The sequence below is a fragment of the Crinia signifera genome, chromosome 2 (assembly GCF_055691185.1).
Source record: "Crinia signifera chromosome 2, ASM5569118v1, whole genome shotgun sequence".
NCBI lineage: Eukaryota > Metazoa > Chordata > Amphibia > Anura > Myobatrachidae > Crinia > Crinia signifera.
Window position 1 is genome coordinate 379950728 of NC_139218.1, and position 23143 is coordinate 379973870.

The 23143-nt window shown below is 45.2% G+C and overlaps 1 protein-coding gene across 6 annotated transcripts in view; it reads right to left on the reverse strand.

The window, feature by feature from the left end:
• FAT3 (FAT atypical cadherin 3) overlaps positions 1-23143 on the reverse strand; it is a 475518-nt gene that overhangs the window by 365686 nt on the left and 86689 nt on the right. For 5 of the 6 annotated variants that reach the window (XM_083170147.1, XM_083170150.1, XM_083170148.1 and 2 more), the window contains exon 2: positions 12592-12673. The exons of the other annotated variant lie outside the window; for it this stretch is intronic. The gene's annotated coding sequence lies outside the window, so the exon portion shown is untranslated. The remainder of the gene's footprint in view (positions 1-12591; positions 12674-23143) is intronic. 6 annotated transcript variants of the gene reach the window in all.

Genomic DNA, 23143 nt, shown 5'->3' on the forward strand with positions numbered 1-23143 from the left:
TCAACACTGCGAGGCTGCATGAATAAGCTGTAACAAAGTATTGTAGTATTGCTATTCTATTAGTGCTACTCTTAAACGAAATGTCACATTCTCCTCCCCCTGATATCTTTCACCGCAGTTCTTGATACCCAATTGCGACCTTCCTGGTGAGCTTATCTCTTTTATTGACACCTGTTATTTTTTATTGGCACCACAGATCCCCCCCATTGCACCCATAGATCCTTGTCAAGCCCACTCCACTTTCGCCAGTTAATCTGAGGGCCAAATTCAATAAGTTGCAAAAAAACTTATCATCAATTGCAAAAAAAAAAAATTTAAATACATATTCAATTGCCCGCAAAAATGGATTCACTGTAATTTTACAGAAAAATGTAAATTCCCGTAAAGTTGGGAAACATCCCCATTTTAAGTTAAAAAATTGAGAGATTTGGTTCAGATCCCCTGGGGGATGCTCACACCCCCCTGAATTAGGCACTTAAAAGTTTTGAATTATTTTGAATTGGCCAATAATGGCATTATTTATTTATTATTTATTTACAGTTTCTTATATAGCGCAGCAGATTCCGTTGCGCTTTACAATAGTAGACAGTGATAAGACAAACTGGGTAACAACAGACAGACTTGGAGGTAGGAGGGCCCTGCTGCAAGCTTACAATCTATAGGGATATAGGGGGGAAACATAAGGACAGGCACCAGTAATAGCATAGCAGTTACAAGTCCAGAAGGGAAGCTATATAATACATAAGTGCCTCGGAGGGTTATGCATGTAGAACTTAAATATGATAGGCTTGCCTGAAGAGGTGAGTTTTCAGGGAACGCTTGAAAGTTTGGAGACTGGTGGAGAGTCTTAATGTGCGTGGATGCCATTTTTGGGGGTGAAAAAGTGCAAAATGATGAAAATTGGGGTGCAAGTTATAGGACATGTATACTGGGGTGCTTTTTGAGTGGGGCACTTGATTTTGAACTTGCAGGTGGGAGAAATCGGTCTGGTTTCACTCTCACCTGGAAGTCTAAAAAGTCCAATAATATGACCTACTGCAAAATAATACTAATACCCATTTTTATGCACCCCAGATTTAATTTAGATGAAAAAATAGCTAAGATTCCAATCTTTTTTTTTTTTTTATAAAAAAAAAAATGCATATGTACTGTATACAGTATGTGTTAGAGAATATAGATTGTAAACTCCGCTGAGGCAGGGACTGATGTGAATGTTCAACTATTCTCTGTAAAGCGCTGCGGAATAGGTGTGCGCTATATAAGAAACTGTTAACAATAACAACAACAATTATTTGTCCAAAGCTAAGAATCAGAAATATTTCTAGCATAACCAATAATAAGCTTCTATACTGCCATCCAATATTACAGTAACTTTTGGGGGGAGGTACAAGCAGATTTATCCCGTTTTTACCACGAAAAGCCCAGTCAAAAAGTAGCCAAAGCTGCGAAAATGGCTGTTGTGGTAAATACTGAAACCATGATTTTGGGCCTAATTAAAATGAGTCCCTGAGCCTTTAAAATGGTCATGGAGGGCTCAACGTGGTCCTCGGTCAAATAGAATGTATGAATGAATTAGAGCTTTACTGGGTTCCCAAATCCCAGCATGCATTGCAGATTCTGACAAGATGGAGTTCCATAGTTCCCTATTCCTAATAATAATACAGCAAATGGTGGCTGCTTTCCTCACAAAATATTAACTAAAATGACTTGAATTTCATCTCTTTAATATTTTGGGAGAATACAGCAAATGTCACCACTGTGATTTGCTCTCAGGTCTGGAAGGAAGATTTCATAACCTGGTCTGTAATACACGTAGCCCTAAGAGAAATAAGGAGGATATTTACTGCTCTGCTGTTATAGAGACTCAACTTAATTACACGTTATGTTCAGGCTCAATAGATTATTGATATAATTTAAAATGTAATTAAACATGAACTTGGTGCGGCAGTTCTCTGCCGTTCCTGGGTCAGGCTTTGAGATTCTCTTTAAGTTATGGACCCCTCTATGAGAATTATGTATGAGAGGGGGAACATTATTTTACATCCAGATTGTACTAAGGTCCTGATTTATGTTAACAAGCAAAACAAAAAAAAAAAGCCAACACCTTTGTGACTGGAACAAACCATTCTGCCGCACAGGGGGATCAGATACATTTATATAGGGATGGCCATCGGTGCAGTCGCCATCGATGGCGATTCTGCATCCAGCTATCGATAGTATTAAACTATATGATGTGTAACCATCGATAATTTTAGCTATTGATGGTCATCCATTTTTTTTTGACCGAATGGCCCGTGGGCTTACCAGTACTTGGGGGCGGGGCTTCCGGGTGTCGGGGGCGGAGCTATGCTCTGCGTCTTGGCACCTTAAAAAAAGAAACATCGGTTCTCCTTTGCCATCGATGTAGGGAAACCATCTGGTTCTCCTACATCGATGGCAAAAGTATTTAACATCAGGCATAAACCATCAATGATATCCAATCATCGATGGTCGATGGCCAACCCTACATTGATACTGTTTCTGTGCAGGGTAAACTGAAACCATTGCAGTGAAGGGGAAAACACTCTTCATTTTATAAAGACAATGTATACAGTAATATTTTACTATATTCTCTACAGGGTAGAACAGTGGTCAGCATTGCTGCCTCACAGCTCTTCGATTTTTTTGTTTGCCAATAATGCCTTATTTGTGTGGAGTTTGTGCATACTTACCTACATTCTGGCTGCCCTTTCTGGGAAAGGGCAGCCAGCTCAGGGGGGGGGGGCTGTGGGGAGTGAAAAGGGGTGGGGAGGGGGCGGAACCACATGGATGGCTACTTGCTTGTGGGCGTGGCCAGAACGATTGTGTCGGTTTAGCCACGCCCCCAACATACAATGCCATTTTTACGGCATTGCACTGCGGTGGGTGGGGCTAAAACGGTGCGATTCGCGTCATTTGACCCGCAGACCCCCCACCGGGGGGGGGGTCGTGGGAGCCGGGCGGCTTTGCGGGAGGGTTGCCCTTCTTTCCGGGGGGCCGGGAGGGGGATCTGATTTCCGGGGCCCTCCCGGCCATTCCGGGAGGGTAGGCAACCCTGAGTTTGTGCAGTCTAAAAATATATTGGTAGGTATAGACTAGGAGGTTTATGTGTGTGTGCGTGTTAGGGGGTATATATTTTTGAAACCTTCTACAAAGGAGAGGTGTTGCCATTAGCAACCAAACTTCACAAATCTGTGTGGCCAAGACCCTGCCTCCCACTCTTCAAATATGTAAATTGCTTTGAGTCCAATCGGAAAGGTGCTATATATAATAATAATAATAATAATAATAATAATAATAATAATAATAATAATAATAAAATAAGGTAACTTATAAAATAATCTTTGTTATCAAAACTTGTCATTTACTTATAAAAAAACAGAAAGGAAGAAAATAAATAATAATAATAATAATCATAATAATACAAATATTATTATTATTATTATTATTAATAGTATTGTTATTATTATCATCATCAAATCATTATATATATATATATATATATATATATATATATATATATATATATATATATATATATAGCCCCATAATGAGACTGCAAAGTACATAAGTAATGCAAAGAAAACAAGAAAAAGGGTGTAAGAGACCTATTAGCAGTACAAAGCACTGCAAAACATACAGGACAGTCAGTATTATTGCATTTACTGTACGTTATAGTAGTTATCTCTCTATGTAGATATAAAACCCTGCTGTGCCCAGATACATAAACGCATGCATTTGATGAACTGCTGTCAGTGTTCTCCCGTCAGGCCAAAGTGACAGCTCAGAAAAAGGCCTGGATTCATTGGCAGTTGATGAGGTTCCAACACTCGGAAGGCGTACTTTGAGCAGGGTTATTTATCCTGACCAACAAACATGCGACAAAGTGATTGCTTCATACGTCTCAGGAGAAACACCACCATTGATTTCTACAGGTCTGTTTTCCTTGATAAATTTGTAGTAATTTCTTTCCTCCAGAATTTCACCAATTGCTTTGATAAATAGCCCCATTAAATGTAGTTTAAATTAAAGCCCCGGTTTACCTACTCCATCCCTCTTCTGCAGCCACAGAAAAACCTACATATGTGCTATTATATAGATGGAGTATACATTTTTTTCTCAATACAGTAGACATATTTGCTCAAACATTAACAAGAAAGCCAAGTCCTCTTCACAATACAGGCCCCTCCCCATTCCGCCTATAGTATTTCCTGATTGGTCGTTTTAAAAATAATGCAAATTATCTGCTGCTGGCTGCACTTTGATCTCATGCAATATCACTGTATTCTCATAGGATCATTGAAACTAAGGGCCTTATTCTAGTTCACTCTTTCTGACAAAATCCTTCTTAGATGGACAACACCATGTGCACTGCAGGTGGGGCAGATGTTACTTGTGCAAAGAGAATTATATTTGGGTGGGGTTTTACTTCAAAATGAGATCTATATTGCAGTGTAAAAATAAAGCAGCCAGTATTTACCCTGTAAAGAAACAAAATAACTCACCCAAATCTAATTCTCTCTGCACATTTTACATCTGCCCCCCTGCAGTGCACATGGTTTTGTCCATCTAAGAAGGATTTTGTCAGAAAGAGTGAACTAGAATAATGCCCTAAATGTTCTGCACTGGCTGACATTCCACGATATCCGGATGTCACAAAAATCGAACGCAGACGTTTTTCTAGGTTTTTCACCAAATTGTGAAATGTTTAAATTTCTATGCATTTCAGGAGATATTGGGGCTGATTGTATCAGGGATGTACACGCCCACATGGCTCTGGCCACACCCAGACAGCACTGCTCACAGCTCCTCCTTCTCAGTATAGGACCATGAAGATTTTCAGACCCAGGTCCCTCCAGCAGACCCGGGTAAAAAGTAAAATAACAGGAGCTGATTGGTTGATGGTTTAGCACTCTCCATTTTATCACTTTCAAGGATTAGTCCATCTCGCCCAGAGACACCGGTAACCAATCTATGACAAAGTACGTATAACAAAAAAGAAAAAGATATGATGACACTGTATCCCGAATATCTGACAAATCTAACAATCAAAAAACGGTACTTGTTTCCTAGCACGGCCACACCGATTTACATCGGGGTGGTCGTGTCGGAAAAATCGGGTCGATCGCATCGCATGCGATTTGGTCGCATGCGATGCGATCGACGCGACCGACCGATTTTTGACCCGTTTTTTTTTTTTGATGAAATGTAAATCGGGTCCCTGGGACCCGATTTTACATTGGATTCAGTGTAAAAATATTCCCAACCCCCCCCAAATTTAATGGCGTACACCCCACCGCACGATAGACGCCAACCCGAAGCGTGGCGAGCGCAGCGAGCCCGCGAGGGGCGGCGGTGCGCGTCCTTCGACCTTTTCATTCCCCTACTATCCACGTCGGCGTGGAGTTGAGAATAGAATAGTGTGGCGAGCGCAGCGAGCCACCGAGCCCGAAGCGTGGCGAGCGCAGCGAGCCCCGCGAGGGGACGCGGATACCTTCACAGGTAAACGCGTCCCTTCGCGGACTTCACAGGTGTCCGTGTCGCCACGGACACCTGTGAAGCCCGCGAAGGGACGCGTATAACTGTGAAGGTATCCGTGTCCCCTCGCGGGGCTCGCTGCGCTCGCCACACTATTCTTTTCTCAACTCCACGCCGACGTGGATAGTAGGGGAATGAAAAGGTCGGAGGACGCGCACCGCCGCCCCTCGCGGGCTCGCTGCGCTCGCCACGCTTCGGGTTGGCGTCTATCGTGGGGTGACGACGGGGACATCTATAATGTGAAATGGGTCATATTGGCCCATTTCACATTTTTCACATTTTTTTTCACTATTTCAATGTAAAAAAATATTTTTACATTGAACACGATGGAAAAATCGGGGGCATCGCGTCGTGACCATTGTTAATGGTCACGACCGACGCGATGCCCCCGATATTTTACCTTTCCCGACAAGATTTCAATGTTAAAATATTTTTTAACATTGAAGCCTATGGGGAAATCGCGGGCATCGCGTCGGTCGCGTCGGGACCATTGTTAATGGTCCCGACCGACGCGATGCCCCCGATATTTTATCCTAGCCGGCCAAATGGACCTGATTTCAAAGGAAATCGGGTCCATCGGGGTAATCGTGTACCTTAACTTAAGGTACACGATTACTCCAGATTGTGGCCGTGCTAGGAAACAAGTACCCAAAAAACACTACGCTATAAAATAAATATATAAATAAGTAAAGGATTAGGCGCCCCCTAAGGAATCACCCAGTGGTATATTTGTGTCATAATTCAGACAACAATAGATAGGAACCAGCTGTGTATTCATGTGAATTATGGTAGCAAATATATATCACAGGGGAGATTGCCAGACTGATGTGGCAGGTACTCCGACCTAATGAGAAAAATCAGTTACACTGGAGGGCAGGGGTGGGAGCATGAGAGGGAAGGGGGGAAATCGGAGAAGAAGGATGTCAAAACATTTTCTGAATGATATAAACACATGGCAGTTCCGTCCGGGGACAGAAATGCTGCTGAATAGCGGGGCACGCAAGCCTGGTTAAAAGGCATTGACATTAATGAACCTTATTTAAAATTCAAGGTAAAGTGCTGTTACAAAGACAACATTGTCGCTGCAGTAATGGGGCATAGTCGGCTGAAGCAGTGTGGAATTCAATCCCTAATACCAGACTGTGCAGCTGCTGGGTGCCCCAGACAGGCCGTTAGGAGTCTTTGGAGAGCCTGCCTGCTATGTAAATATCTGCCTTTATCCCTACAGCATTGTGCATGGCGGTTACTCTAGGCAGCAAAATAACTGCACACAACTGGGCAATGCTGCACTGCAGGTGGGGTAGATGTAACGTGTGCAGAGAGCATTAGATTTCAGTGGAGAGTGCATTGTGAAAATAACATCAGCCAATATATATACCCTGCAGGCAAAAATCTATTTCATATGTAACCCACCCAAATCTAAATCTCTCTGCACCTGTTACATCATCCCTATCTGCAGCGCAACATGGGTTTGCCCAGTTGTGTGCTTTTTTGCTTTGCTAACAAATCAGATAATGAGTAGGGATGGCCATCGTTGCCGTTGCCATCGATGGTTGCCATCTATGGCAATAGTGCAACTGGCCATCGATAGTGCTAAACTAAGCAATGGATGACCATCAATATTTTTACCTATCGATGGTCACCCATTGTGTTTGGCTGATTAGCCTGTGGGCGAATCAAAACCTGAGGGTGCGGCATCGTGGCTGTCTGGGGACGGAGCTAAGCTGCGTTCCCTGGTACAAACACCACAAAATGTTTTTCTGTGCCATCGATGGAGGGAAACCATCTGGTTTTTCCCCATCGATGGCAAAAGTATTCAACATCGGCCATAAACCATCGTTGATTTTGAATCATCGATGGTCAATGGCCATCCCTAGCAAAGAGGACTCTACCTTCAGACGACTTTAGAGCTGAAGGTTCACGCTGCAGTTTTGTTTTCAAAATACATTTCTTTTCCCTTCTTTTCCTTTATCTCTGTGCTTTTTAGCCATACCTTCATATAATCAGGCACGGTTGCCCTGGGAAACGACACAAAGCCGTCGTAGTTGGCAACACACAAGGCAATTAAACGCAGACAAAAATTAGAAGCAAAATATATTTATATACTTAACGCTTGGGTCCTGATTCAGACATGTTGGCAAGGCTGCAATTGTTGCAGATGGATAAAACATTGCTGCAATGCCGGTGGGGCAGATGTAACAGGTGCAGTGAGAGTACGATTTGAGTGGGGTGTGTACAAACTGAAATCTAAATTGCAGTGTAAGAATAAACCAGCCAGTATTCACCCTGCACAGAAACAAAATACCCCCCCCCCCAATCTAACTCTCTCTCTGCCCATGTTACATCTGCCGCACCTGCAGTGCAGCATGTTTTTATCCATCTGCACAAATTGCAACCACGCTAACAGGCCTGAATCCCGCCCCTTGGTACAGTTCAGCGGTTTACAGTGTCAGGGGAAAGCCGGGTCTGTGCAGATGCTAATTCTGGATGTGTGAGGCTGTAACGTGGTATGTAAACGTTGATACTAAAGTAACAGTTGGTTTTTGGCAGAGGAACGATGTGAATAAGCAGCGGCAAGGCAGCTCTCTGCGGGATGCATTCTTCGGCAGGGCTGTACTAGAACGTGCATTGTTGTTAATAAGAGAATGGTGGGGGAGCCGAAAGCACAGGCTGGTAGCAGACACAATCCTCAAAGGCTTACAGCTATAGATCTTCTTAAAGGGGCTTCTCCATCAGTGGGTCATAAGATGCAATATGAAATGCAGATATTTTCCATAAATCAGGAACAAATTCTCCACTTGCAGCCAGAGCCTAGGGAAGGATTGCTCTCCACATTGCCAGATAATGAAAACCTAATAAGAAAGCAAAATATCTCTCTATCTCCGCGCTAATCTCAGACTGATGTATATCTTTCTCTGTTTAATACACCGTCTTCCGAAGATGCTTGTTATTAAAGTTATTACGCCAAGGTCACGCTTAATGTTTCTGCATGATCTATATAAGGAGGCGGCGTACACAATTACAGGCCCACGAGGCTGGATCTAGATGCCACCTTTCCTTTACATTACTGTGTAGGCTGATGGAAACCTAAGGATTAATGAGCAGAACTGCTCTCAGAATGTAAATGATATATTGCTTGTATGTTTTTTTATTGCTGTTCTCAATGAGTCACCGCAAACTAGGTTTGCTTTAAAGCAAAGCGGTAAATTATAATTTATTAATAGTTATTTATAAAGCGCAACCATAGAAACGTAGAATTTGAAATTGCCGGCAGATAAGAACCACTTGATCCGTCTAGAGTGCCCTTTAACCCCTAATTCAGCAGTGCTGCACAGAGAGTATGTCACTCATTTACATAGACCTCCAACCCAGGGCCGCAACTACTGGGGAACAAGGAGATACAGGAAATGAAAGGGGGGGTTAGACTGTTGTAGAGACACTGGGCTGCGTACGAAGGTGCTGGGTCCGTCAGAGATCAGCCGATTATCGGAATTCTGTGTTTGCATGATAAAGCCGCAGCAAAAGAGATGCTGGAGCCATTGCAGTTGTATATGGTATTGCAATCACATGCTAAAACATGCCCCAAAAATTATAGCAACACACCTGCATTTTTGAATCCACTCCTAGTTACCCATCCCCAAACAGTCCCAGGCCGTCATAGCTTTGCAACTGCCGTTGCAAGACAATGATGGCGCATTGCAAAGTTGCATCGGGTGGCAACGACTCCTATGTCGCAACTGATTAACATCGCTGGCTTTCCAAATTCTTTGACATACGTCTCCCCCTATCTGTAACGCCTCTCAAACGATTACTTTTCCATTAGACCCTCCCATTCTGTGACGTCATATGTTTTCCATTGGACTCTTTTCATTATGCGACATTTATTTTACATAAGACCCTTCCATTCTGTATCAACAGAAGTTTTACTTTGATTCCTCCAATTCAGTGACATCATATGTACTATGTAGGACCCTCCCATTTGGTGACATTGTATGTGTTCCAGTGGCCACTCCCACTCACTCTGTGACTTCAGCAACATAGGTATCCCCAGGATGAAATTGAGGCTGAGCCACAAAATCTCAAACAATAACAGCATCTCTCAGCCCTGGCATTATTCTGTTGCATGAATAAAGAATATTGAATTCCAATCGGCAATATTTCAGTGTTTTGTCCCTTTAACACGTCAAAGTGTATGCAATGTGTGACACGAATGTCACACAGCGGTGGACACGATCGGCCGTTTAATGCTTCCTCCCAGGGAGTCACTGTCAGTCACCAACAGGTATTTCAGGAAAATATAGCTTTCACTTCATCCACTCCAGCGCATTTATTATGGAGAATGCACAGCCCTATATTTAGCTTTCAAATTAGTAACACTTGAGGAAATGTAGCTGCACTTGAGCTGGATTATCTGCAACACGGGAAAAGTGAAGATTTAAAAACAATTACTGCACCATAAAAGGGAATTTATACTGTACTGCTTCAGGGTGCTGCGGCGGAGAGAGGTACGCGCCAGGTGATACGCCGCTGGGTTACGCCGTGTACATAATAGGGGTGATTCAGGTTGGTTTGAAAACGCAATCTATTTCTTTAATGGACAAAACCATACACTGCAGGTGGGGCAGATGGAACATTGGCAGCGGGATATACATTTGGGGTGGGATGTGTTCAAACTGAAATCTAAATTGCAGTGTAATACGGACTACACACATGCCGATATTAAGGCATTTTATAAGCGATTTTGCTTAGTTTGGCAAAGTCGCTTACCAAATGCCCTCACATCGGTGTATGTGTGGGGGCTCTATCGGCAGCAGTGCGCGTCCCCGCGCGTCTTTATCGCTGGCCGAGATTGATGGACAGTGTCCATCAATCTCGGCATCGGCAGGGTTCTCCCACCGGAGAACACTGGCGCTGTCTGCTCGCTTAGCATACAGAGCTGACAGCTCGCTCTATGTGTGGGCTGTCAGCTCTGTGTGCTATGCGATAGCGGCGCAGCACAGCCCGACCTAGCATAGCTAGGTAGCCCTGCACACATCGCTATGTGTGTAGGGCCCATTAGAATAAAGCAGCCAGTATTTACCCTGCACAGAAACAAAATAGCTCACCCAAATCTAACTCTCTCTGCACATGTTACATCTGCCCCACCTGCAGTGCACATGGTTTTGTCCATTATAGGAGTTTGATTTTCTCAGACAGTAACTGGCGGGGAGAATATGTAGGCAACGCTCAGAGAGCAAATGAACCATCTAAAAACTGTTGTTTCCCACTTTTAGTGTTTTTTCTTTGCTACTTTATCAATAAATTATGAATGTTTCTACTTATTTGAAAGCCCCTGAGGGCGGGCCTGTCAGCTACACCGTCAGTATACCAAGCAGTCACCAGACCTTCAATATAAATAAATCAGAGTTGACATATGACATCCGCAGCCATTAAATCTGTATACTTTCTGGAAGGAGACTCAGGCTTGCTGTCTACACTTCCACTAAGTGGCGCTTCTTCCATCTATAGGGTTTCTCTATAAGGAAATGAGGAGGAGATGTAAGAAGCAGTAATAAGGGAGAAGAAGTGAGCCAGAGGAGAAGTGGCAGATGGCAACCAATCAGCTGCACTGTGTAATTGTATATTATGCAAATTATAGATGTTACTTCAGTGCTGATTGGTTGCCATGGGCCATTTCTCCTCCCTTATCACTGCTTCATACATCTACCCCTGACTGCCTAGCCTGGTCATAATACTTGTCCCAATTCTCTTCTCTAGGACCCCCATACACTATGCGATTTTGGGACGTTTGATCTGATTTCGGCACTTTGGGCCGATAACCGTGTGAAATCGCCCCAAAATCGCAGGTGTGTGATATCTGATCCGATCCGATGCACGGTCCCGTGCGCATCGGATCAGGGAGGTTGGACGGTCAGCACATTAGATCACGTCCGACCTCCCTGTCCGACCTCCCAGCGGGTCCCTGAGCGCTTAGCTGGCGGCGGCGGCGAGTGCTGACCTGGCCAGGCGGTGTGATGGGTGCCGGACGGGGTCCCGACAGTCGGGATCCCGACAGTCATTAACTGTCATTAACCCGACGTCGGGATCCCGACTGTTAAAACACCGACGGCCAGGTTCCCGACGGCCGGCGGCTATTTTCCCTCGTGGGGGTCCACGACCCCCATAGAGGGAGAATAGAATAGGTGGCGAGCGTAGCTCGCCACCGTGCCCGCAGCGTGGCGAGTGCAGCGAGCCCGCAAGGGGCTTTGTTGCGCTGGCCACGCTGTCTGAGGCCAGGCAGTCGGGATCCCGACGTCGGGATAATGACTGTCGGGATCCCGACTGTCGGTGAGTCATACCACACCCGGTGTGATGATCACAGATAAAATTTAGCAGCGCTGCAGGACGGGACGCGCAGTGGCGGGTATTAGATTTTAAAAATACCTGTCAAATGACCGGCCGTTCTGAGCTCTCAGCCATTCAGAGAACGGGCAGTCATTTGACAGGTATTTTAAAAATCTAATACCCGCCAGCCACTGCACGTCCCGTCCCGCACTCTGCTGATATCTGTGATCATCACGCCACCCGGCCAGGTCAGCACTCGCCGGCGCCACCAGCTAAGCGCTCAGGGACCCGCTGCCCGCCCCACTGCTCCCCCTGATGAGGATCACCCTCGGCCCCCTGCCCCTCACCGCCCGCCCCCTGCTCCCTGACATGTGATAAATCGCAAGCGATTTATCACATGTAAAATTTGACTCATCAAGTGCCAAATTGTATGTGAGCCACCCGGGGAGCTCCCAGGCGGCTCACATGAGAATTGGGTCCAACTAAGGACAAGTTGGCCTAATGTATGGGGGCCTTTACAGTGACTTGTCTTTTAACAAATCAGTGGTGCAGTATTACAGATGGCAGTGGAACACCAGCTATAGCACAAACCATTGGTTGGAAAAGAACATCTGTACCGTATATGACACAGACATTACATAGACATATTGATGCTCAGGAACACAACAGGGTACACAGAGACCATCTTCCAGCCCAAGGCAATGCTCATACCTGCCAAATGCGTCTTTTGGCCCAATTCCCTTATCCTCCCTCAGTTTCTCTGCTTCTCAGCCTCCTCCAGCATCAGTGGATCCTGTAATGGACAATTAGTGACCAATTAAAAACCCCAAATTCTAGGGATAATTCAGCGGGTACTGTAGCACTGCATCCCAATAACAGAATATGTATCAACTACTCGGTGACAATAAAAATAGAAAACAATAAACAAATAAAATGTATCTTTTGCATAAACAAATAGGATAATAAAATAAAATAAAAATATATAAAAACAATACATATATACACAAAAATATACAAGTATACACACATATATATATAGTGTATGTGTGTGTATGTATATTGTGTATACAGCTAATCCACCATCAAGAGCAAGTTGACTCTGCCCTGGAAACCCTTATATCAGGAATTCCCAGGTGCTGCTGATTACACACCTGGGATTCTGCTACTGCTACCAAAACCTGGTCTGGATCCTCCACATTACATTCATGTGGAAGTATGCGGTCCCTGCCACAATATATGATTACATATATTTAGATATATATTTATATATCTGTATAAAAGGCTACCTACTCCTCCTAAATGAGGTGAAGTACCGCCACTGACAAGAGTCCACTCAACAGTGGTCATCATTGACTCCTCCCTCTCTTTCACCCCCCACATTCGTGCTCTCTCACAGTCTTGCCGCTTTCACCTACGCAACATCTCACGCATCAGACCATTCCTCTCCACTGACGCAACCAAAATTCTCATTCACTCTCTTGTCATCTCCCGCCTTGACTACTGCAACATTCTCTCTGGGCTACCTCTCACCCGCCTCGCACCTCTCCAAACCATTCTTAACGCTGCTGCTAGGCTCATCTTCCTCTCCCGCCGCTCTACCTCCACCTCCCCCCTCTGTCTATCTCTTCACTGGCTCCCCATTCCTTTCCGAGTTCTCTTTAAACTCCTCACCACCACCTACAAGGCTCTCTCCTCCTCCACCGCTTCTTACCTCTCTTCACTGATCTCTATCCACACTCCCTCCCGTCCTCTTCGCTCCACCGCTGACCGCCGACTGACCTCTTACCTAATCACCTCCTCCCACTCCCGTGTCCAAGACTTCTCTCGCGCTGCCCCCCTGCACTGGAACAACCTCCCGCCACCCATCAGGCTTTCTGATTCCCTTACCTCCTTCAAGCGCTCCCTCAAAACCCACTTTTTTCGACTAGCCTATCCCTCCTCCTAACCTCTTTTGATCCTCCTATCCTGCCTCCGTTCCCCTCCGTTCCTACTTATCCTGTTGTTTTTCGTTCGTCCACCCACCTATTTTTAGTATGTCACCGCTCCAAGTGAAAGTAAAAAACTGTCACAGCTCAAAGTGAAAATATATTGCGGAAGCTGTCATTTTGATGGGCTTTTAACTTGTATATATCATCTATACATGTCTAGTGTCCGTTTGTGTGTCCCCGAAACACTGACATCTGTTGGCAGCGAGTGAAACTACATCTCTTTCTCTCTCACACGTGCACAAACACAGAGGCAATTACATGGTAGCAGACTAGCTTTCGAAGCATTTGCTTCGAACAGACTTTCTAGTATATATAAATATATATACATATTATAATATATATTATATATATATATATATATATATAAATACAGAGAAAGACCGCACTCTCACCCAGAAGGAAACAACAATGGGGTGCCCAACCAAGAGTGTAGGCCCAGGAGGGTGTACACTCAAAAATAGTCCAGAGATCTGCACACTGTGGGGCAGAACGGCGAGCACTCGCCAATCACAAAAACCAAATGATTTGTGAAATCCAAAATAGTCAATAATCAGTTTATTAAGGAGTCATCAGATTCCAGCAATGACACAAAGGTATATTTGTGTGACAGATCCAGTGTCAGCTACCACCGGATCTGACTTACTTGGCAGACCTTTTCTTCAACGCTGACTACCATGCTCCTATGATGGCTATGCTCCTTGATAATGGTCCATGATTTGGACCGAAACGTCGGGGCTGTCACACAAATATACCTTTGTGTCATTGCTGGAATCTGATGACTCCTTAATAAACTGATTATTGACTATTTTGGATTTCACAAATCATTTGGTTTTTGTGATTGGCGAGTGCTCGCCGTTCTGCCCCACAGTGTGCAGATCTCTGGACTATATATATATATATATATATATATTATAGCAGTTATATTTTTTGTTGAATTACTGCTATTCTGTTTCAAAGAATATTGTTAATCTTAAAATATATTTCATTCCGCACTGTCATTCTTTTTCCATTTCCGATCCCTTTGTGGACATGCGTCTTTCTGCACCGGGCTGGGGAATCGGTAGCTTTAGCAAGCGTTCCTGGCAAGTCTTGTGAAATATTGGTAGGTACGCTGCCTCCATTGCTCAATCGACAGGGGACAAGAGTAATTATAACAATAGGAATACCTATAATCGTATGAACTGATTGCCATGGTAACCTAATCTATGCGATCAGGGGATCCGAGTACCTCAAAGCATTGTCACTCACACTCAGTCATCCATGATTTAAAGGGACCCACCGATTATTACTCCGGGTTCTACAACTTCCGTTACCATAGTAACTTCAAGATTTTAAACATTTTCAGAATTTCAGATAAAAACACTGAGGAGCACCAGCATTTCAATATTGATGAAGAGCAAGTGCCTGGCATCTGTGCTTCCACTGCCTACTATAGCTGCTGAAGGCTAATTGAGGTTATGCACCATTTAAAAGGGATTTCTCAGCAGAGATATTTATATTCTGGACTCAATTGTATCACTGGAATAGCTAACATGTACAAAAGTCCACGGGAAAATGAGACACATACTGTATCCGGGAGAACGGTTGTGAAAGTTTTGCTTTTAAGAGGTTGAATTGTTTTTTGTTTATTGAAATTACAAATACAAGTTGAGTCTCTCATATCCAAAATGCTTGGGATCAGATGGATATTGGATTTTTTTTTGTGATTTGGAACATCCCCCCCCCCCTTATGGTAACATGTCATATCACAGGGATGCGCTCTGGACTGATGTCCGGAGGAGAAGCGACGGGGAGGGGGCGGGGCGTGTGTGTGTTTGGTTGTCACTAGGCGGCACCAGAGTTAACTCTGATTTGTCAACGGAATGTCTCTTGTTACATTGGGTGAGATGCGCCAAACTAAAAATGCTGTAAAACCCCCATTTTCGGGGTTTCTGCCGCATTTTCATATGCAGCAAAGCCCCTGCTGGGGCTTCGTTGCGCGGTGAGGGGGGGGTTACGCCAGTTCTAGATGTCCTATGGGCATCCCTTTGCGTCCCCCGCTGCCGATCCGCGATGCATCCACCTCACCTGTGCTTGGCAAGCCTCCTGCTGTGCTGCCCGGACCAGTGATCTCGTGACCCGGAAGCGGTGCAGGGAGGAGGAAGCGGAGCCCTCACAGCCGGGTGAGGGTTCCCTTTGCGTTAATAATTGTCAATAATCGCATATGCAGTAACATATGCGATTATTAATAATGGGGATGCCGGCGATGTGCAGCCGCGGTTATTAGAGAATCCGCCCATTCTGAGGAATGTGACAAATCCCTTTTTTTTTCCTGTGAAAATTCTGAAAACGACATTCTCTCCTCTTGATACCTCTGAGCCTCTATCTTGTCATCTATCGATAAACAGTCTGTAATCAGTCCTCAGTAAGTGCAATCAGCAATGTCATGCACAACAGTCAATTCATTTATGTCACCCGCCAGATTACAGTTATCAGACACCGACTCAGAGCCAAATATTGTATCTTTTTTATTTATTTTTTGGTGTTTTTCGTTGTTAAAGACGAGCAGCAGTCACTTCGGCATTGTGCAGATAATTGATCATTATACTTGTATTAGTGTGGGCCAGAAGACTGATCTCATAATTAAGCAGGGCTCAGTTCCTAATTAGGATATTTGTTATTCATGTTTGGCAGGGACAATCAAGTGCACAGAAATTAACATAGTGCTTTTACTTAATGAAAAAAAAAAACACTTTTATAAATAACAATGGCAAGAAGACATCGGGAGACACTTTAATGAGATGCAAATATGGTCATGATTTGTAGATTTGGGGGAACGCAGCCTATGATAAGATACGGTATATGTTTCACTGACCTTGCCGGAGTTGTCACTACACTATTTACTACAGTATTGACCTGAGGTCACCGCCTTTCATGCATGTCAAACGTTCCAGTATATGTTACATTTACACAAAACAATACAGGCTAAACTTGTAAGAACCTCTGGTGTGGTGCGCCTGCCCAGAGTGAATAGGGATACTTGCCTACCCTCCCGGAATAGGGATGGCCATCAACCATCGATGATTCAAAATCATCAATGGTTTATGGCCAATGTCGACTACTTTTGCCATCAAAGGGGGAGAACCAGATGGTTTCATTACATCGATGGCATAGTAGAAACAATGTTTCTTTTTTTTTCCCTTCAAGGTGCAGGGTCAGGGAGTATAGCAACCCCCCCCCCCCCGACAACTAGGAAGCCCCGCCCCCACGTACTGATTGGTCTGTGAGCCAGTTGTCAAAGAGAATGGATAACCATCAATACTTAAAACTATCGATGGTTGTCCATCACATAGTTTTCAACTATCGATGACTGGATGCAGAATAACAATCGATGGCGGCTGCACCGATGGCCATCCCTATCCCAGAATGTCAGGGTTGGAGGTGGGGCTAAATGATGCAAATCGTGTCAAGTTAGACCCTCCCCCAATCCACGTACCTGCGAATGGACTAGTTTGCCTTCCAAAGGGGCAGGGCTTGGTGATATTAGCCTCGTCCCGCCCCACTGATAGGCAGAATTTGACCTCCTCTCTGGGAAAAGTAGGCAAGCATGACCCCTAGCATGTGTTAGCGGCACGGTCATCAGACCCCAAGTTACAGCTCTGTTAGCTATGGGAGATTATTGGTAGACTGTGCATGCGCAAGGCCATCCTGCGATAAAATCCTGCTACTTTTTTTAATTGCTGGCCGGGCACAAGTTGATTGGCCGGCGTTTGAGGGTGGTCTAGGAATGCCATCGGCAGGATCCCGGAAATGAGCATGGGATTTCATCCCTTTCAGTTCTTGTGCAGCTGTACAGGGGGATGTTAGAGGTTTTCCTTAAAGTTGCATCACATCTGCTGCTCACAGGTTGCGAATTTAACCGTACAGGGAGACTGATTCAGCTTCAGCTGTAGTTTGGAAAAAAATCGCCAAAACCACAACTGCCGCTGCTAACATGCGGGATCCTCCCAGCGCAGGGAAAGCCCGCCCCATATGCCGGTTCCCTCCCCACAATGCAAGCGTGCCTACTTTTGAAAACTAGTTTCAGGGAGATTATAGTTGGTAATAGAATTTTACAAAGCGCCCCATCATGCTCCACTTAAAGGGCGTGTCTAGTTCCATATATGGAGAGATTGTGAAAAGAGATTGTGAAAATGGCACCTAGAAGTGCACTAGAAGTGGGTGTGCACTGCTATCTGTGAGGAATCTTTTAAAATGACGGTACTTGTTTCCTAGCACGGCCACCCCGATTTCCATCGGGGTGGTCGTGTCGGAAAAATCACGTTGATCGCATTGCATGCGATTTGGTCGCATGCAATGCGACCGACGCGACCGACTCGATTTTTTTATTGAATCAAATGTGAATAGGGTCCCTGGGACCTGTTTTTACATTGGATTCAATGTAAAATATTCCCTAGACCCCCAATTTTACAGCGTAAACCCCACCCCACGATTGACGTGAACCCGAAGCGTGGCGAGCGCAGCGAGCCCGCGAGGGGCGGCGGTGCGCGTCCTCCGACCTTTTCATTCCCCTACTATCCACGTCGGCGTGGAGTTGAGAATATATATTGTGGCGAGCGCAGCGAGCCACCGAGCCCGAAGCGTGGTGAGCGTAGCAGGTATACGCGTGCGCTCGCCACACTATATATTCTCAACTCCACGCCGCTGCGCTCGCCACGCTTCGGGATCACGTCAATTGTGGGGTGACGACGGGGCCATATATAATGTGAAATGGGTCATATTGGCCCATTTCACATTTTTTAATATGTGAGATGGACTTAATCAAGTCCATCTCATCTTGTGCCATTATAATGGCACAAGACCGACGCGATGCTCCCGATTTCAATGTTAAAAAATATTTTAACATTGAAGCCTATGGCAAAATCGGGGGCATCGCATCGGGGCCAATGTTAATGGTCCCGACTGACGCGATGCCCGTGATTTTCCCTTTGACGGCAAAATAGACCTGATTTCAAAGGAAATTGGGTCCATCGCGGCCATCGTGTACCTTAACTTAAAGGTACACGATGGCCGCGATTGTGGCCGTTCTAGGAAACAAGTACCGACTTATATCCAAATGTAGATGAGCCCCAAAGCTATTAGAAAGAGCTACTATACTTGGTAAAGTGCTGGGAAATGGTGCTGATGATTCAATGTAAATGTATCTGTCTCTCATTCCTTTTTTTCCCTAAAATGTAACAGTGAAATGTGGGCTAGGTGACATGAGGGAGATTGCTAGACTAATGAGGGGGAGAGGGAGATTGCTGCTATGTCAGTCAGTCTCCTGCAGAATGCAGGAGGGGAGGTAACTATGATGTAACAGTGTAATGTGGGCTAGGTGACATGAGGGAGATTGCTAGACTAATGAGGGAGAGAGGGAGATTGCTGCTATGTCGGAGTCTCCTGCAGAATGCAGGAGGGGAGGTAACTATGATGTAACAGTGTAATGTGGGCTAGGTGATTGCTAGACTAATGCGGGAGAGAGGGAGATTGCTGCTATTTCAGGGAGTCTCCTGCAGAATGCTGGAGGGTAGGAATCCATACCACAATGTATACAGAGAAACTCTCACATGTGTAGGGTTGTAGATCAATGTTATTCTACTTCACAATTACTGAAAGGACAAAGCATGCAAACACCACAGTTTGCACCAAAACAAGGGACATGCCGGCACTAATACAGTGGCAATAAGCCAGATTTAAGGCTTACTACGTAGCTCATCAGAAGGAAGCTAAATCTTTGCAACGCCATTAAAAAAAATGTTCTTTACAATGGGTTTATAGCAAATAAGCAAATGAAACCCTTAAGATTTGCTGACTGTGGCAGATTACAATGGCTCTTATCTTTTTTTTTTTGTTCCCAACGATCTTTTATAATGGAGACAAATGTTCTGAATGTGACTTTTACCCTTCATATGCAGAAAGCGAGTACGAGGCGCGGATAGCAATATGTGTTACTGCGAATGGTCTTGCATATAAAAAAGCAACTTTTGGCCCATATACCTCCATACCGTACTTTGAGCCCGATTTAGAATCACGAGTAGAAGGGCCCAATTCAAACCCGATCGCTGGGCTCCAAGTAAACGCTGCCTCCCACATGCAAAATCCCGCCCACGTGCACACAGGGGGACATCCATTCGTAATCACTCTTGAATGGATTTCCCACTGTTCACAACCGCCAAGTCTAGATTTACTCATTGCTGCGAATGCCGTGGGGAGATTTAGGCCGCTGCTGACATTGGTGGTCCTCCCTCCGAACGGTCGAGCAATGCCTGCGGTTTCTGGGGCACTCCAAACGCCTGGCACCTGTCAATCAACTTGCGATCGACCAGTGATGGATGTTCACCAGTTGATTGACAGGCGCAGGGCTGACCTTTTCATGCTAGGTGGCCTTGCCCTTTTCTGGGTATACCTATCATTCGAAAGCATGACCAGTAGTCGCAGTTTGCCGCCGGATCTGCAAGCCCACTTTTAGCGCACTTGCGCTCTGTAATACAGATTGGTGCGTCCTCACGCAATTTTCACCAGCCCTATGGGAGGTGCTGTTTCTTCATCTGGCCACACCCTCCTATGCAGCAAATTGCATTTGCACGCCCATGCCACTCCCATAACACCCCCGCTGCACTACTAGCAACCACCCAGGACTGTCACTCACTTTACCACCACAAGTACTATATATTTACAGCCGGAAATCCCACGTATCAACAATGCACTACAGTAGAACGCAATAAACAGGGGCGGTTTTTAGCTCGCCATCAAAACGAGCAGCTTTTCCCCATCATTTACTTCTACCGCCGCACATTGCCATATAAGCAGAAATCTTCATTAGTCACTAAAGAGATTATGCGCGCTATAAAACTCTAAAACCCACGCAGCTAAAAGACCAAATAAATAAATAAATTCCGCGTTAATGTTCTAGTGCCGCAAGACAGAACGGAGATTGTTTTTATGGTTTCTCGGAGCGAACGAGAAAACAAATCGGGAAGGAAATTGGACCAATTGACGACGTATTTAATTACATATACAACATTTAGCTTGGCACCTTATAAATCAGCGGAGAACTACGGTAAAATGAAATAGAAATGCGTCTTCGCTGAGCGCAGGGAATCACAGGGATTTCCTCTGCTTGTCTGGGCAGCCGAGGAGACACAGTAGGGTTTATGGAGGGCAGGCTGCTCCCCTGAAATCAGACACTGATACTGTTTAAGTAGAAAGTTAATAAGGAAAACAGCTGTTACTGTACTAGGTCAGATACTGTATAAGTCCAGAGACAAGTGGAATTACAGCGCTCAAAGGCAGTCCTGGAATGTTTATGGGTGTGATCCTTCTGAGGATGAAAAATGAAGTTGTACTGTCTACCATGGGAGCTCATTTCGTCTTCTGGCTTTTAATTTAAACGCAAAAGAGACGGATCTGCTTAGTAACAATATTGGCGCTCTCCGTGCTCTGTCGCAATAAAGTAATCCTTTCATCAGTCTAGCGGGTTCCTGCGGAGGAATAAAACTTTCATTAAGGTTTCCTAAAGTACATTGCTTCATTGTAGTTGGTGTATGCACTGGCAGAGGGTCGATTGCCGTCACCAAGTCATTGTTTGTCATTAAGCGGTTGATTCAATTAAGATTGATGCTGGCCATGTAGGACGGCCCCATCTGTGCGACGAAAGATGTAAGTATTTACATGGAGAGAGATGAAGTGGAGAGAGATAAATGTAATTTTTCAATTACAGGAACTAGAAAAGACAGAAGCTGATTGGTTGGTAGTTTATCTCTGTCCTCTTTATAGCCAAGCTATGATAAATCCCCCCCCATAAAAGCAAAAATGGGGACGTTTGGGTCGATGCGGGGTACAACACCATCACCGGCACATCACACTGAACTATGCACTTACAATTTGTTGCCGGTGCAAAATGCATATTTGCCAAACCCAGGTCAGCAAACAGTGGGTAATGCAGGTGGCGTGGCTGCGTGACTGCATCATCATAGCCACACCTCCCGGTATACAATGCCGAGATTACTACATTGATACATTTCAGTGCTAGTCGTGTCATTGGCCACCCGATCCGCTTACTTTACTCAGTAAGTTGGCGGATCCAGGAGATCTGCCCACTTTCCACGGGGGCTGGGAGAGCCACCCGATTTTCAGGTGCCTCCCGGACGTTCCAGGGGATTAGGCAAGTATGCCATAGACATTTTGGTTGGCCAAACCGATTCTCAGCCATTCAATTCACTAACAACTATTGATAAGGGAGAGGGGAAGCAAGAAGGAGCCCCCCCACACACACACATACACACACACAAACAACAGCCAGAGAGAGCTTCACAGTCACAAACTTTAGCATAATATCCGAGCTTGCGCACAACCATCTCATGCGCTGCTTACCACTGCTCATGCTTTGCGGTTGAGCATACCCGCACTACGAATAACTTCTTGCAGCTCAGCATTGTACTCAGGGGCCGTTTCAGGATCACTCGCAGTGTTCCAAATCCAACCCCAGCCCTTAAGATCAAGATTTCCGCATACGCATTTTTGTGTATTAAACACTCGCCGGGCTGTTAGTTGTGGGTAGGGTGGAAACGAGGCTGTAGCAGGGAAACATGCAGCGTTTTATGGGAACGCTGGGCATACCCCTGGGAACACAGGTGGGCCGATGTTATAAGGGAACGAGTTATGGTACTGAATTATGCGTGCAACTGGCATATAGATTGTAAGCTTGCGAGCAGGGCCCTCCTACCTCTATGTTGGTTTGTTTCTACCCAGTTTGTTTAATCACTGTTGTTTCCAATTGATAAGCGCAATGGAATCTGCTGCGCTATATAATAAAATGTAAATAAACTGGCCAGAGATGTACAGATGTAGCGCCTGTCAGGCAGCCTGCAGGATCTCCAGATTGCATGAGCTGATGCAGGCTGGCGGATTGACTGACGGAGACTTGTGAGCGCCTCACTCTCTCGTGCGTCCCCGTCAGCAAGGTGGCGAGAAGTGGGGGCAGACTGGGGGAGCTGCTGGGGCTGCGGGGAGACCGGCGGAGGGCTGCTACAGCCTCTGACAGAACAGGGCACGCGAGCGTATCGAGAGTAAAATGAGATTTGCTCCATCTGTAGGCTAATTTTTCTAATAACAGGTCACAGGATTGCAGGCGGAATTGCGGCCTGTGCAGAATAGACACACATCCATCTGATTTCGGGCGTCCCTATTGCACCCGGCAGAGGACAGATGCAGGTGCATGCTGACAAAAATGTTGCTACCGGAATCCGCGTGTA